The sequence below is a fragment of the Pan troglodytes genome, chromosome 5 (genome assembly GCF_028858775.2).
Source record: "Pan troglodytes isolate AG18354 chromosome 5, NHGRI_mPanTro3-v2.0_pri, whole genome shotgun sequence".
In the NCBI taxonomy this organism is placed as follows: Eukaryota; Metazoa; Chordata; class Mammalia; order Primates; family Hominidae; genus Pan; species Pan troglodytes.
Genome location: NC_072403.2, coordinates 14718721 through 14731984, shown reverse-complemented (window position 1 = coordinate 14731984; position 13264 = coordinate 14718721). Strand labels below are relative to the sequence as shown.

Here is a 13264-nt window from a genome sequence, read left to right as displayed (position 1 = left end):
GCTTTCTCCTGTGGGTGTTACTACCTTACCATTTGAAGTCTCTTAGAAACTCTTAGCATTGAACAGTAAACCTGTTGCACTTCCAGCGCCTATTCAGATAGTCTTCTGGATCATCACAGAGAGATGTTTCCTAATCTTGCCTTTTCCTTTCATCGAGGGTGGTTACAATGTGCTAAGACCTGTGAGTTCAGGGTGTCTGGCTGTTGAATACCTTCCTCTCCTGATGTCAGTCGAGTGGGTTCCGTTTACCAGCTGTGTGACCTTGGGAAAATCCCTTAACCTCTCTGTGTCTCCTCTTTCTCTTTGGTAAAATGGGAACAATTATAGTCCTCACCTCAGAAAATTGTTGTAGGAATTGTTACAAAGCAATCAATGAGCTTCCTACCCAATGCTCATAGAGGCCAATACCACAGCACCAACTTTAGGAAAAAAAAAAGCTTTATTGCACATCGACTGGTAAGGAAACAGGAGGAAATACTCAAATCTGTATCCTCGGGCTGGGGGCTGGGTGGGGTTTTATAAGCATAGGGTAAGGAGGTGTGATCTGATTGGATCTTGCAGTAGGTGATGCCAGGAGGCATGATCCAACTGGATCCCTCCATGGGGTGACCCCAGGGCTCAGTCTGATTGGATCCTGGGTCCTGCCATATGGTGTCCACTTCTCACATCGGTCCCTGCTCTTCCAGCTCTCCCACTGGAACTCTTGGGTTCCCCCGTGGTTGTGTGCTTGGTTCATTTGGGCAGGCTGAGGTTATACGACCTTCAACTCGGGGGATCCACGGCAGCTGAAAGACAATTCGCAACTTTGTTACATAAAAATTGAACCAGATTGGTCTGGTGTGGCTGCAGAATGAATGAAAACAGAGAAGATTTAGAACTGTGTCTGGCACACAAGAAGAGCTAGAGAGGGGTTGCTAATACTCCCGTTACTCACAAATGAGGCTTATAATATATGATTTAGGAAAGAGGAGTGATGTTCCTTCTCTCAGAGAGTCAAAACCCTGTTCTCATGACACCAAAGGTATCTTCTCAACTCCCTCAGACTCCTTCTGCTATGCTCACTTAATCTGTCAGATAAATTAAGTGAACTAGCTTCATAGTTACCTATGTTTATAACAATTATTTTCTGAAACAATGAATTCCATTTCTAAACTACTTTCAGAATACAACTCATTAAAATCAGGGACTGCCCTCTGAGCTCTCCTAGCTGACATTTAGCATGGTATGTGGGCTAAGAAAGACAGCAGAAGAGAAATATTTTATGGCAGCATCAGGCCATTTAATGAATATAAACATTTAGGAAAATCACTGTGAGTGAATCTGATAGTATGCTTTGTGCATGAGTGGTTTTGACTAACCATACCAGTTTCTACAGAATAGTTACGGTTGGCCGGGCGCAGTGGCTCACGCCTGTAATCCCAACACTTTGGGAGGCCGAGGCAGGTGGATCACCTGAGGTCAGGAGTTCGAGACCAGCCTGGCCAAAATAGTGAAACCCTGTCTCTACAAAAATACAAAAATTAGCCGGGTAAGGTGGCTGATGCCTGTAATCCCAGCTACTCGGGAGGCTGAGGCAGGAGAATTGCTTGAACCTGGGAGGCGGAGGTTGCAGTGAGCAGAGATCACGCCATTACACTCCAGCCTGGGCAACAAGAGTAAGACTCCGTCTTAAAAAAAAAAAAAAAAAAGTTATGGTCTTGTTTTCAAAGTGCTTCCTAAGCATATGGGCAAGTTAACTTGTTTAACCTTTGTCCTTGGCCTGATCGAAAGCAGCAGAGATGCATTTGGTTAAAACCTTCTGGTTAATAGATGAATGCTTTGAAACACTGCTCATGATTTTCATTCCTTGTAATTATATAATAAATAGAGGAGTAAAATCTCAATAAATTGTGAACTGAGCAATGTTTGATTCAAGTGAAATTCCAATTTAATATGTTCTATGGATAATTTCACGTTTTTATCTTAAAATTTTTTAAACTTTTAGGTTCAGGGGTACCTGTGGAGGCTTGCTATACAGGTAAACTGCGTTTCACGAGGGTTTGGTACACAGATGATTTTGTCAGCCGGCTAATAAGCATAGTACCTGATCCACACCCTCCCTTTCCCCATTAGTATGTGTCTTGGGAAGAAGCAGTGTGGTGCTCTGAGAAAAGTATGACTTTTGGATTTAGTCAGACCTGCATTTGAATCCCGTTTCTGCAACTTTACAGCTGTGGGAACTTGGGAAATGTGCTTAGCTTCTCTGAGTTTGTTTCCTAAACTATGAAATAGAGATGAAAATGGCCGATGGCACACACCTGGGCCAGTGCCTGACGCTCGTAGGTGCTTCAGTTGTGTTGGTTCTTCGCTCCTTTTCCTCTCCGCGCTCATTGAAGTGCAGGTCCCAAAGACTTCCATGTGGGTAGAGCACTTGCTGCTCCATTGCTTCCAGGGCAGTGTTTTCATGCCACCAACTTAGGACTAAAAGCAACAACAACAACAAAAACCCCACCAGCTTTCACACTCTTCTACTCTGTTTCAGTACCCCCTGCTGCTTCTTTCAATGGAGAGCCTCTCATTCCCCCTCGCCTCAAACATTTCTCAGATCCTAGGAATATGCATTATCTATTTTCCTCTTCAACCCAGATTAAAATTGTGGCTCTGCCACTTTTTGCTGTGTGACATTGGGAAAGTTACTTAACCTCTCTGTGGCTCCACTGCTTTGTCTATAAAATAGGAATAATAGAAAGACCTAACTCGAGGTCGTTTTGAGAATTATAGGAGTGAATAAAGGTAAATCACCCAGCACATTTTCAAGCACCTGGGCAGCACTCAAATGCTAGCTACTATTGTTAATATTCTGCTCCAGCTCCCTGGGGCCGTCAACCCAGATTTTTCTTGTGGTCATGCTGTTCCCACACCAATCTTGTGTAACCAGAAACTATCTATGGCCACTCCTACCACAGCCACTGACACCTACAAGTAGGGGGCTAGTTCTTTAGGGTCTCTGATGAGCCACCTGCGACTTTCTGCTACCTGGGGACATCCCGCTGCCACCATGTACATGTGATGTCCCCTCTACATCGCCCTGACAGCCATGCAGCTGCCTTTCTGCCAGACAGAAACATTTGTTTCTGTTTTACTATTTTTTTCATAGATATTTCTCTACCACTCAGGTGTGATTTCACAGGGCTGGACCAGGGGATGATACTGATGACACATCTTCCCCTAATCTCAGATCACCCTTTCTGACCAGAAGCCATTTTTTTTGGATCTATGGTCTGTGCTTTGATTTCTCCCATCCTGAAGGTCAACTTTGTTAGGAAGATTCCTAATACCTCTTGCAAATAAAGCTGCTCCTCAGTGTGCCTCACATGTCTGAAGCCTGGACCTCCACTGCATGCTGATGGTCCTCCTCTTGGTGATACAAGTCACTGAAATCTCTAACTAGAGTTTTGCGCAGGAAATTTCCTTGTTAGAAAAGTCAAATATGATTTCAATAAAGCAGCCAGAGGACCTGATGCTACTCTATCAGAAAATATACAAAGCAGCAATATGATGCTACAGAGAAAAACAGTTTTCTTCCCTATCTATATGGTCAGCTTTAATCTAGTCTCAAAGAGGGGAACCCCAAATGTCTTTTGTACACATTTGTCCACAAATGGGCATTTGCATGTGGTTAAGTTGTTGACATTTCTAGGCAGAAGAATGGTTTGGGGAAAGCAATGGATGAATATTTTCTACTTTGGTTTCAACTTCTTAATACTAAGTAGAAATCCCTTTTTCTGATATCACAGGCAAGATGACCACCTAAGAAACAGCCTGGACAAGTGTGAGTGCCAGAGTAGCAGCACACATCTGCGACATTCTCACAGCACACACTGTGAGAATGGCACCTGCGCAGATACTAATCTCAAGCCATCCGCAGCGTGTCCCTGGTAAAAAGAAAAGAAAACCATGAGAGTTCTAAAAGAAAATAAGTAAAGAATATTTGCCCAATTGCCTTGGTGTTTGGTTTGAAATGAATAAATAGTTTTGATGAAATTTCATCATTAGAATGTAAGCTCCATGAGGGTAAGAAACTTAATCTGTCATGCTTACTACATGATCACCAGCAACTAGAATGTTTTTGTTTAATGTTCACTCAGAGTTAGTGACCATTTAACATATGAGAGCTATGCACTAGATACATAGAAGTTTATTCATTCATTCATTCTTCCATTTAGCATATATTTATTTAGAACCTACCAAGTCTACATGGACGACTGACTGAATGAATGTATGAATTAATGAAGTTTTCTCGATATCAGAATTTAGTAGGTTTTGTATTTCAATTTGCTGATACTTTGAACTAGTTAGGCTCAAAGTCTGACAGACCGTAGGATTATTTTTTTAATGCTCCTTCAGAATTAATGATTACTTCGAATATGAAAGGTATGCATTGAAGTTGAACAAGTGCAAATTATAACATTCTAAAAAATACAGTTAGTAATTGTATTTCAGAGGTCACAATCAACAAGATCTAGGCCAGATGTATCTGAATCTATATCTAAATATTTTACATCTATGTAAACTTAAATTGTGGAAAGCTGTGATCTTAAAATATTGAACTTGGAAATTCTTATAAAAGATCAATGATTAGTGTAAAACATTAGTGTAGTGTAAAACCACTGTCATTACCCAAACTCTTGGGACACTGAACTTATGACTTTTTAACTGTGGGATTTTTCACTCTTCAGTTAGTTCTAGAGCTCATTATAAGGAAATATGTACACATAAGCTTAGGGGGAAAATTTTTTTGAAAAACTACTATTGTCTTTCCTTCAGTCTTCTTACTGAGGAAAAAAGTGGTTGTCACAGATCTTACATTTACGTAGAGTATATTTAGTGAGTTACAACTTGGATTGTGTCCTGTGATGTGAATGCTGTGTGTTTTGATATCAATGGTTTCTACTGCAATCACAGATTTATTTTGCATTAATCTCTTTAAATAGAAATTATAACCTTTGGGTATGACATTTTGTTTAACAAAGATAAAAGCATTACAAAAACTATTAATGGGTGCTTATTTAATATGTAAGTAATTTTAACTTAAAATATAGTCTATACTGGTGTTCTAAATTGATTCACATTTGTCATTATTCTTCAAACCTGCCCATCTTTATCTAAAATGTTTCAACAGATGTTTTGATTACCACATTAAAATAAAATAAAGTAAGTTTGATATGCATGAACCTTTGCAACCTTACAGAGTTACAGATTTAAAACATGATCCTGGGAACTAACTTTGCTTTGACTCTGAATTTTTTGTATGTATTTGTGCCCCCACCCTACTCCCATCTTTGTGCGTATGTTAAAAGAAATCTGATCAGTTAAATTTGATCATGAAAGATGATTTGGCATCCATGTATGGCTGAGAAACCCACATATAAATATGAAAAAGGCTACTAAGCAAAAGAGCCCTGATTAAGCTTCTTTTAACCTAGCTACTTAAATAGCTAATCTCTACTTTTTATATCTGTTACATTTTATGCCAATCAAAAAGCCTTCCAAATCATAATTTTTAACAGTTTGAAAATGTTTGTTCCTGGCTTTTTAAAATTAGCATTGACTCCAGTACCTCTGATACTAGAAAACTAGTACCAGCCAACATGTGCAAGATAAACATTTTAATGATATATGGTTTTCTGACCAATTTCTTTCTTCTTTTCTTCCTTCCTCTTCTCTTCTCCTCGCCTTGCATCTCACCTCTTCCCACCTCTCCTTCCTCCATCCCTTCTTTCCTTTCTACTTCTTTCTTTCTTTCCTTTTCTTCTTTCTTTTCCTTCTTATTTTTCACTTTCCCTTCCTTCTCTTCCCCTACCCTCATCTCTTCTCTCTGTAATGTCCTCATTATGTAAGCAAATGATTAAACCGTGGAGACATTCAAATCACAGAAGTGATCAAACAGCCACAAGGATCTTGATTTCCTCCTTAGAGTTCTGGAGAATTGGCTTAATCTCTTGCAGAAAACTCTTTTCTGGGTTGGATCAGCCTTACATAATTGGGTGCAACTTGAGTTCTACTTCAAATAAGAGGACCCTCCGGGCCAGGCTGCTGTGCACTTGTCTCCTTAGAGATTTTCACAATGCCTCTATGATAGCCAATGGCCACAGAAAGTTCAATAATCCCTAGTTATGAATTGGAACTGGTTTATTAGATCTTAGTCAATGAACAACATGAAGGAGTGAGTTGTATCTTAGAGGTGGCACAAAGTATTCATTTTAATTAGCCCTCAAATGTAAAAGGTTGTGAACCACAGAAGATCCACCTGTGCATTGAAAACTGTTATGTGTATAAGCCTTCTCAGAAAGAAAAAGCAGCATAGAGAGTGGTGAATTGCTTTCCAGGAGAGAAATCTTGCATCTTTTTGGAATAAACACGTTTTGAGTATCTAACACCTATTTCTTCTGGGCACAGACATTATTTCTAAACTGAAGGTGTTTTTTGTTTGAGTAAATAAAGCATAGAATTTCACAGAATTATTTTCCAACTACAGAATTTCACAGAATTTTCCAGAAACTGGTATGTATTTATTCCATAAGCTCAAGACCTTTCCTTTCAAATTATGCATCTGTGTGGATGATTTGTTGTGTGCAAGGAACCTCACAAGGGAAGAAGTGAAAGCAAAAAGCTAAGTGGTATACAACCTGATGGTTCTTACCTGTAAGGATCTTACAAAAACAGACAAATTGGCTACCCAAACAATCATGGCGGAAGCTGTAGTCTGGCAATGAGCTCTTCTAGGACCCTCTAGAAGTGACCCAACCATTATACGTTTTGTTATTCCATATAAAAGAAGGAACAACATTGTTCTCTGCCCTCCTCCCCCAGGGGGACTGGGGATAATGTTGGTAAAGTTCATAAAAGTTCTTGCTATGATGATTCGTCTTAATTTACTTGAACTTACTTGATCTATACTCTGCTAATGTATTGTCAGTGCTCAACACGCACACAAACATGCACACACACACACACACACACACACACACCCTTTGTGGAAGAATATATGCCACACCTCCCAGCTGATCAGCTTATAGGAGGAACATTAGCATGCTTGATAGAATGTCTTCCGTATGTGCAAAATGAATTTATGTTTTGTCCCATTTTGTTATGCAGGCTCCCTAATGCTTTTTAAACATGATGTCATCATAAGAACATGTGTATACATGTACTTCTGCATAGAGCACTAAAATTAAATTGACTTGCTGGCAAAAGTTAGAGAAAATCCTTTTCTAGCTTCTCTGTACCACTCAATAAATTATTACAGTCTGTGCACAAAACACAAATTACATGCTTTATTAGTATGTTCTGTGGTAACCTCAAAACCACAAGTGTTTACATGTGCTGCACGCATGCACTTTGGGGCTTTTTAATAGCGGGTTGACAAGAGATTAAAGGCAGAAATATGGCATTTTATTAAAGCAAACATATCAGCATGCCTACCATGATAAAATGATCTAGTTTTCTTCAGACACGAAAGTTTCTGTTGAGTGATACCTTTGCAATTCCTTGAGGGCACCCTATTATTCACTTTCCTCAACAGAGAGCAGCTGCAAATGGTCTCCAATTTTCAAAGAGTGTTGCCTGGTCATTCTTTACTGTCAAAATGAAGAAGAGCATAAAAGTTAAGTCAATAAAGTAATATGAAATGCTTAATATAAAAATTCAAGAATGAATGGTTAACCATTAAAAACTTACAGTAGCTATTTCATCCAGGAAAAAAAAATTAACATTTCCCCTGAAACCTATTAACACTCCTTGTAAACAATATTCTTTTTTGAAATATATGACCTTTCTTAATGCTCTCCACACACACAGCATTTTTCTTATATCCACTTCACCTCACTGATATGAAGTTGAATTCCCCAGGAGAGAGTGCTTCGAGCCCCTTCCTCAGAATCATATGGTCTCCTCTTGTATATTCCAAATGGATGCATTCATTTGTGTTAGATTGATGCAACAACCTGTTGTTGTTAATACAACTTCAAAATTACAGACTTTGCCAGTGGACAATCAACAGGCCAAAGATAATGCCTACCTTGGGGCCCACGCTTCCTTATCAATCTATAAAATCTGATACATTGATAATTATGGAAATTGGTATACAAACCTGTTCTCGGTTACACCCATCTTTCATCTATGTCTCTACTGTATCTATGGATGTTGTGTAGAGGGCCATGTGCAGAGAAAAGCAGACTTAAAAGATTTTTTTTATATTTTTGAGGAAGCTATTTGAAAGAGCAGGGTTGAATTTAGTCTAGGACTTCTTTTCAAAGTTAAATCAGAAAAAAAGCAAGAATATTCAGGACCTATCCTATAGCAAATCCCTCCATACCATGATGTTGCTAAGGAAAATAACTCCTTGGGCATAAGACTTACCAAGAATGATTTTGATGAAAAATGATATAGTTGGGGTCAAGACCGCTCTTTGAGGCTGCCAAATGTTTTCCACTCCACAGTTTTAGAGCTATTGGAGAAGCCTCCATCGTGTCATCCTCAGAAAGCCATCACCAGGGCTGTGTCCTGTTGGTTAACTTAGGAATGAGTGGGTATGACTTGTTTCTGGAAAAAACCTCACGTTGTATGAATTTTAAGTATTCCTGTAAATTTATTTGTTTTAACAGATACTGTGAACTGTCATTTCTCAGATGTTTTATTCCAGGAATTGGACAGAAAATTTATTTGTTTTAACATATACTGTGAACTTTCATTTCTCAGATGTTTTATTCCAGAAATTGGACAAAGACGTTCAAACTGCTCCTAGTAGGGAGACAGGAAACATACTGACTGGTGGCCTTATTGGGTTATCAAGAATTTGTCTAGCAACTTAGAAGCATTCTGCTCTTGAGGAAAACCTCAAAGAAAAAGGATGCGTGGAAAAGAAACAACTAAAGAATATACAGCAAGTTCTGGACAATAATACTCAAATGCTTTAGGTAGGTGCATATAAAATGTGAAACGTCCCCTATATAGTCTTTGTTTGTTTGTTTTATGTTGACATTTTTTAAATGAAACAGTAGATTCCCCTCAAAAAACCCACAACTTACCTGCTCTCTCCTCACATGGATGAGCCTGGCCTTTCCATTCCTGCCCTATAGGACTAATTCTACAACTATCTCTGGGTAAAGGCTGGGAGGTGGGGAGGATCAATGTGGCGAGGGTCCCTTCGTATCCTCTTCTATCAGCCATTTCAATGCAATTTTAAAAAGATAAATTTTATATAATTAGCTATTTTTCATGCATTTGACTTATTAAAACACCTCTGAACAAGATATATGATTTCTGGTAGGTTTTAGTTACATTTACATGTGTTTATGTTGTGTGTGTGTGTATTTTTGGTGTTACTGGCATAAGTTGTGCTATGCAATCTAGGAGATTGAAACTAATTATAGCAGTGAGGCTAACAAAGTGTGAAAAGTGTGAAAGCCACGAATCTGAAGGAAACTTTCCATTTCTGTCTATGAGTTTTTATAAAAACTCTGATGATATTTTCACCCAAAATATGCGTTTTTCTTATTTTAAATTGTTAGCAAGCTAAATAAATCATCCTGATTATTTTTATATTACATGGTTAATTTATACATTTTTGCAAATGACATCAATTCCTTTCTTCTTGTGTCTCTTCTTGTCCTTTTTGCTTCCCTCTACAAACACTCAATGCATATTATATGTTTTTATATACACACATATGGACCATGGTTCTAGGTGTTAAACACACAGAGGCAAATTAAACTTCAATCCTGACCTCAGTGAAATTACAATTCAATTTGTAAGCATCATGATAAGGATAAGTAAAAGATTATGTGAAGTAATTCCCAAGATTGTTTATGGTTTTATGCTACACAGCACAATAAGTGACTAACATATGTTATCTCATTCAAACCTTTGGAATTGAGAAAGATATGAGAAATCTGAAAAAGAGATCAGGAACAAACAGACATAGAAGAAGAACTAGGAAGCTACAGTGTCATGCAACCCAGAGGTAAATTGTAAGTAATGCCAAGTGTCATGGAAAAATCAAGGATCAGGCTGGGTGTAGTGGCTCACACCTGAAATCCCAGCACTTTGGAAGGCCAAGGTGGGTGAATCACTTGAGCTCAGGAGTTTGAGACCAGCCTGGCCAACACGATAAAACCCCATCTCTACTAAAAATACAAAAATTAGCCGGGCATGGTGGCACACGCCTGTAGTTCCAGCTACTCGAGAGGCTGAGGCAGGAGAATTGCTTGAGCCTGGGAGGCGGAGGGGTTGCAGTGAGCTGAGATCATGCCATTGCACTCCAGCCTGGCCAAGAGAGCTAGATTCCGTCTCAAAAAAAAAAAAAAAAATCAAGGATCAATATGGTATATAAGCAATGATTTGGAGAATGATGCCATCATTAATATTTAAGAAAGTAATGGAATGGAATTATTTAATTAGTCAAGGTGAATGCAGATATTTATCTTTGTTCACTTATGAAATTTTATTAAAATGACAGTAAAGGGAAAAGGAAAACATTACAAAATTAAATTAAAGGAAAAAGGAAAACATTACAAAATTAAAAAGTGTTTAAGAAAAAAATGGTAGCAGATGAAAGATTTCAAGACTACTCAGGAAAATGGAAAGTGATAGCTATATGATAGCAAACTTAGGTATCAGCCTCTCCACTCTATTCAGGGCCAAATAGGAAGCAAGTTAATTTTCACCAAGCAATTCCAGAATATCTCAAAAATTAGAGGCAGTGGGTACATATAGAGGCAAAGACACAGGATGAATGAGAAAAGGGGAATTGATAATACCCCATGATCTCACTCATATGGGGAATCTAAATGAGTTGTTCATAGAAGTAGAGAGTAGAACGGTTATTACCAGAGGCTGGGGAGGGGATGAGGGATGTGGCATGGGGAGAGGCTGGTGAACAAGTATAAAGTTACGGTTAGCTAAGAGGAATAACGTCTGCTGTTCTATTACACAGGAGGGTGACTGTAATTAACAAAAATGTATTGTATATTTCAAAATAGCTAGAAGAGAGGATTTTTAATGTTCTCACCACAAAGAAATGACAAGTGGTAGAGATGATGGATATCCTTATGCAATAATAATGTGATCCTTATGCAATGTCTACATGTATCAAAACATCACACCGTACCCAAAAAGTACGTACAATCATGTATCAACTAAACACAAAATAAAACTTAAAAAAAAACTGTACACTCCAAATGCTCTCTCCTATCTGATAAGGAACAACATTTCTGCCACCCTACAGGAGACGGGATGTTTACTATGGAAATACTTTGAACCAGAGAAGCTCTGGGCTCACAGACATCAGACACAGTTGAACATAAGAGTGAAGGACCAGTGCAGTGAGCCGAGATCACGCCACTGCACTCCAGCCTGGGTGACAAAGCGAGACTCCGACTCAAAAAAAAAAAAAAAAAAAAGAGTGAAGCACCAGAAAGAGAGAGAGTGAACTCTCTTTCTTATAAGAATCCCCCCACCTCATCCTACGTACTCATCCTCTGGCATACCCCGATCCCTAACAGCCAGACAGACTACATTTAAACTGTCTTCCTTACCATCTCCCCCTGCTCTCACAGATGAGAGATTAGAGGGTTTACCCCTGGGAAAATATCCCAGTCTAGGAGAAAATACCTACATCAACTGGCATTTGGAAGCCTCCAACCAAAAGGTTGAGTTTCTACATGGTCAACAAATCACACCCACTTACTTGCCCAGGACTTTGTTTTAGTGTATCACTGCATCATTTTGGAATATGAACGGAGATCCAGAATAATGCAACATGTTTTAAAGTCTCCAACATGAAAGACAAAGATCAAAGGAGATAGAAAAGGAACTCAGAGAAAATGAGACCATTAAGAGAGGAAGTGAAAGCTAAAAAAACAAATGAGCAAATGCAAAAGAACAACAAAACAACCCTGGAATTGATAACCTCGAAAAATAAGTGAGAAAGTAAGAGAAGATTCATGAAACCAAGAAGAATACCATTAAATAAAAGGAATATTCAGAAAACAATTACTCTCAGAAATTACCAACTAGTACAAAATAAATCAAAAATGCTACTTAAGGACTGGAAGATACAATAGAAGAAAACGCAAAAGATAAAACAAAAATATATGAAAATAAAAAAACGGATAAAAAAGAATCAATTTAGGAGCTACAGAGAGAACAACAAACTCAGAAGGAAGAAATCCCTTAAAGAAATAACAGAAATAAACATCTCAAAATTAAAAATAACCCAACGCATTTCTTACCACATTGAAGGGCCCAAGAAACATTCAACTCATTGAACGAAAGGACTCCACCAAAATGTGTCATTTAAAATACATACTTCAGGCTGGGTGTAGTGGCTCATGCCTGCAATCCCAGCACTTTGGAAGGCTGAGGTTGGCAGATTGCTTGAATTCAGGAGTTTGGGACTAGCCTGGGTAACACAGCAAAACTCTGTCTCTACAAAAATAAAAATACAAAAATTAGCCAGGCTTGATGGTATGGGCCTATGGTCCCAGGTACGTGGGAGGCTGAGGTAGGAAGAGCGCTTGAGCCTGGGAGGTCAAAGCTGCAGTGAACTATGATTGTCCCACTGCACTCCAGCCTGGGCAACAGAGCAAGATCCTGTCTCAAATAATAATAATAATAACACATACATACGTACATACATACATACATACATACTTCAGCCAGGCATGGTGGCTCACACCTGTAATCCCAGCATTTTGGGAGGCCAAAGCTGGAGGATCGTTCAAGTCCAGGAGTTCAAGCCCAGCCTGGGCAATATAGGGAGACCCCATCTCTACAAAAAAATTTAAAAATTAGCCAGGTGTGGTAGCATGTGCCTGTAGTTTCAGCTACTCGGGAGGCTGAGGTGCGAGGATCACCTGAGCCTAGGAGGTTGAGACTACAGCCTGGGTGACAGAGTGAGACCCTGTCTCAAAACAAAAGAAAAGAAAACAAAACAAAACACTATACTTCTCAGCCATAAAAAAGAATGAGACCATGTCTTATGCAGCAACATGGATGGCACTGGAAGCCATTATCCTAGCTGAAATCACTCAAAAATAGAAAGTCAAACACTGCATGTCCTCACTTATACATGGGAGCTAAATAATGGGCCCACATGAACATACAGAGGGGAATAGTAGATGCTGACTCCGAAACATGGGAGAGCAGGATGAAGGTTGAAAAATGACCCACTGGGTACAATGCTCACTATTTAGGAGATGGGTGTACTAAAAGCCCAGACCTC

General features: G+C 38.9%; 1 long non-coding RNA gene across 2 annotated transcripts in view; it reads right to left on the bottom strand.

Moving 5' to 3' along the window:
• Positions 1–420: 420 nt before the first annotated feature.
• Positions 421–13264, bottom strand: part of LOC746200 (uncharacterized) — a 346545-nt gene continuing 333701 nt past the window's right edge. The window contains exons 4-8 of one of the 2 annotated variants that reach the window (XR_002944187.3): positions 8401–8544; positions 7519–7619; positions 3318–3450; positions 2298–2460; positions 421–785 (exon numbers count right to left, since the gene is read on the bottom strand). This is a non-coding gene — a long non-coding RNA (uncharacterized LOC746200). The remainder of the gene's footprint in view (positions 786–2297; positions 2461–3317; positions 3451–7518; positions 7620–8400; positions 8545–13264) is intronic. The other variant, XR_010157554.1, reaches the window with a different exon arrangement.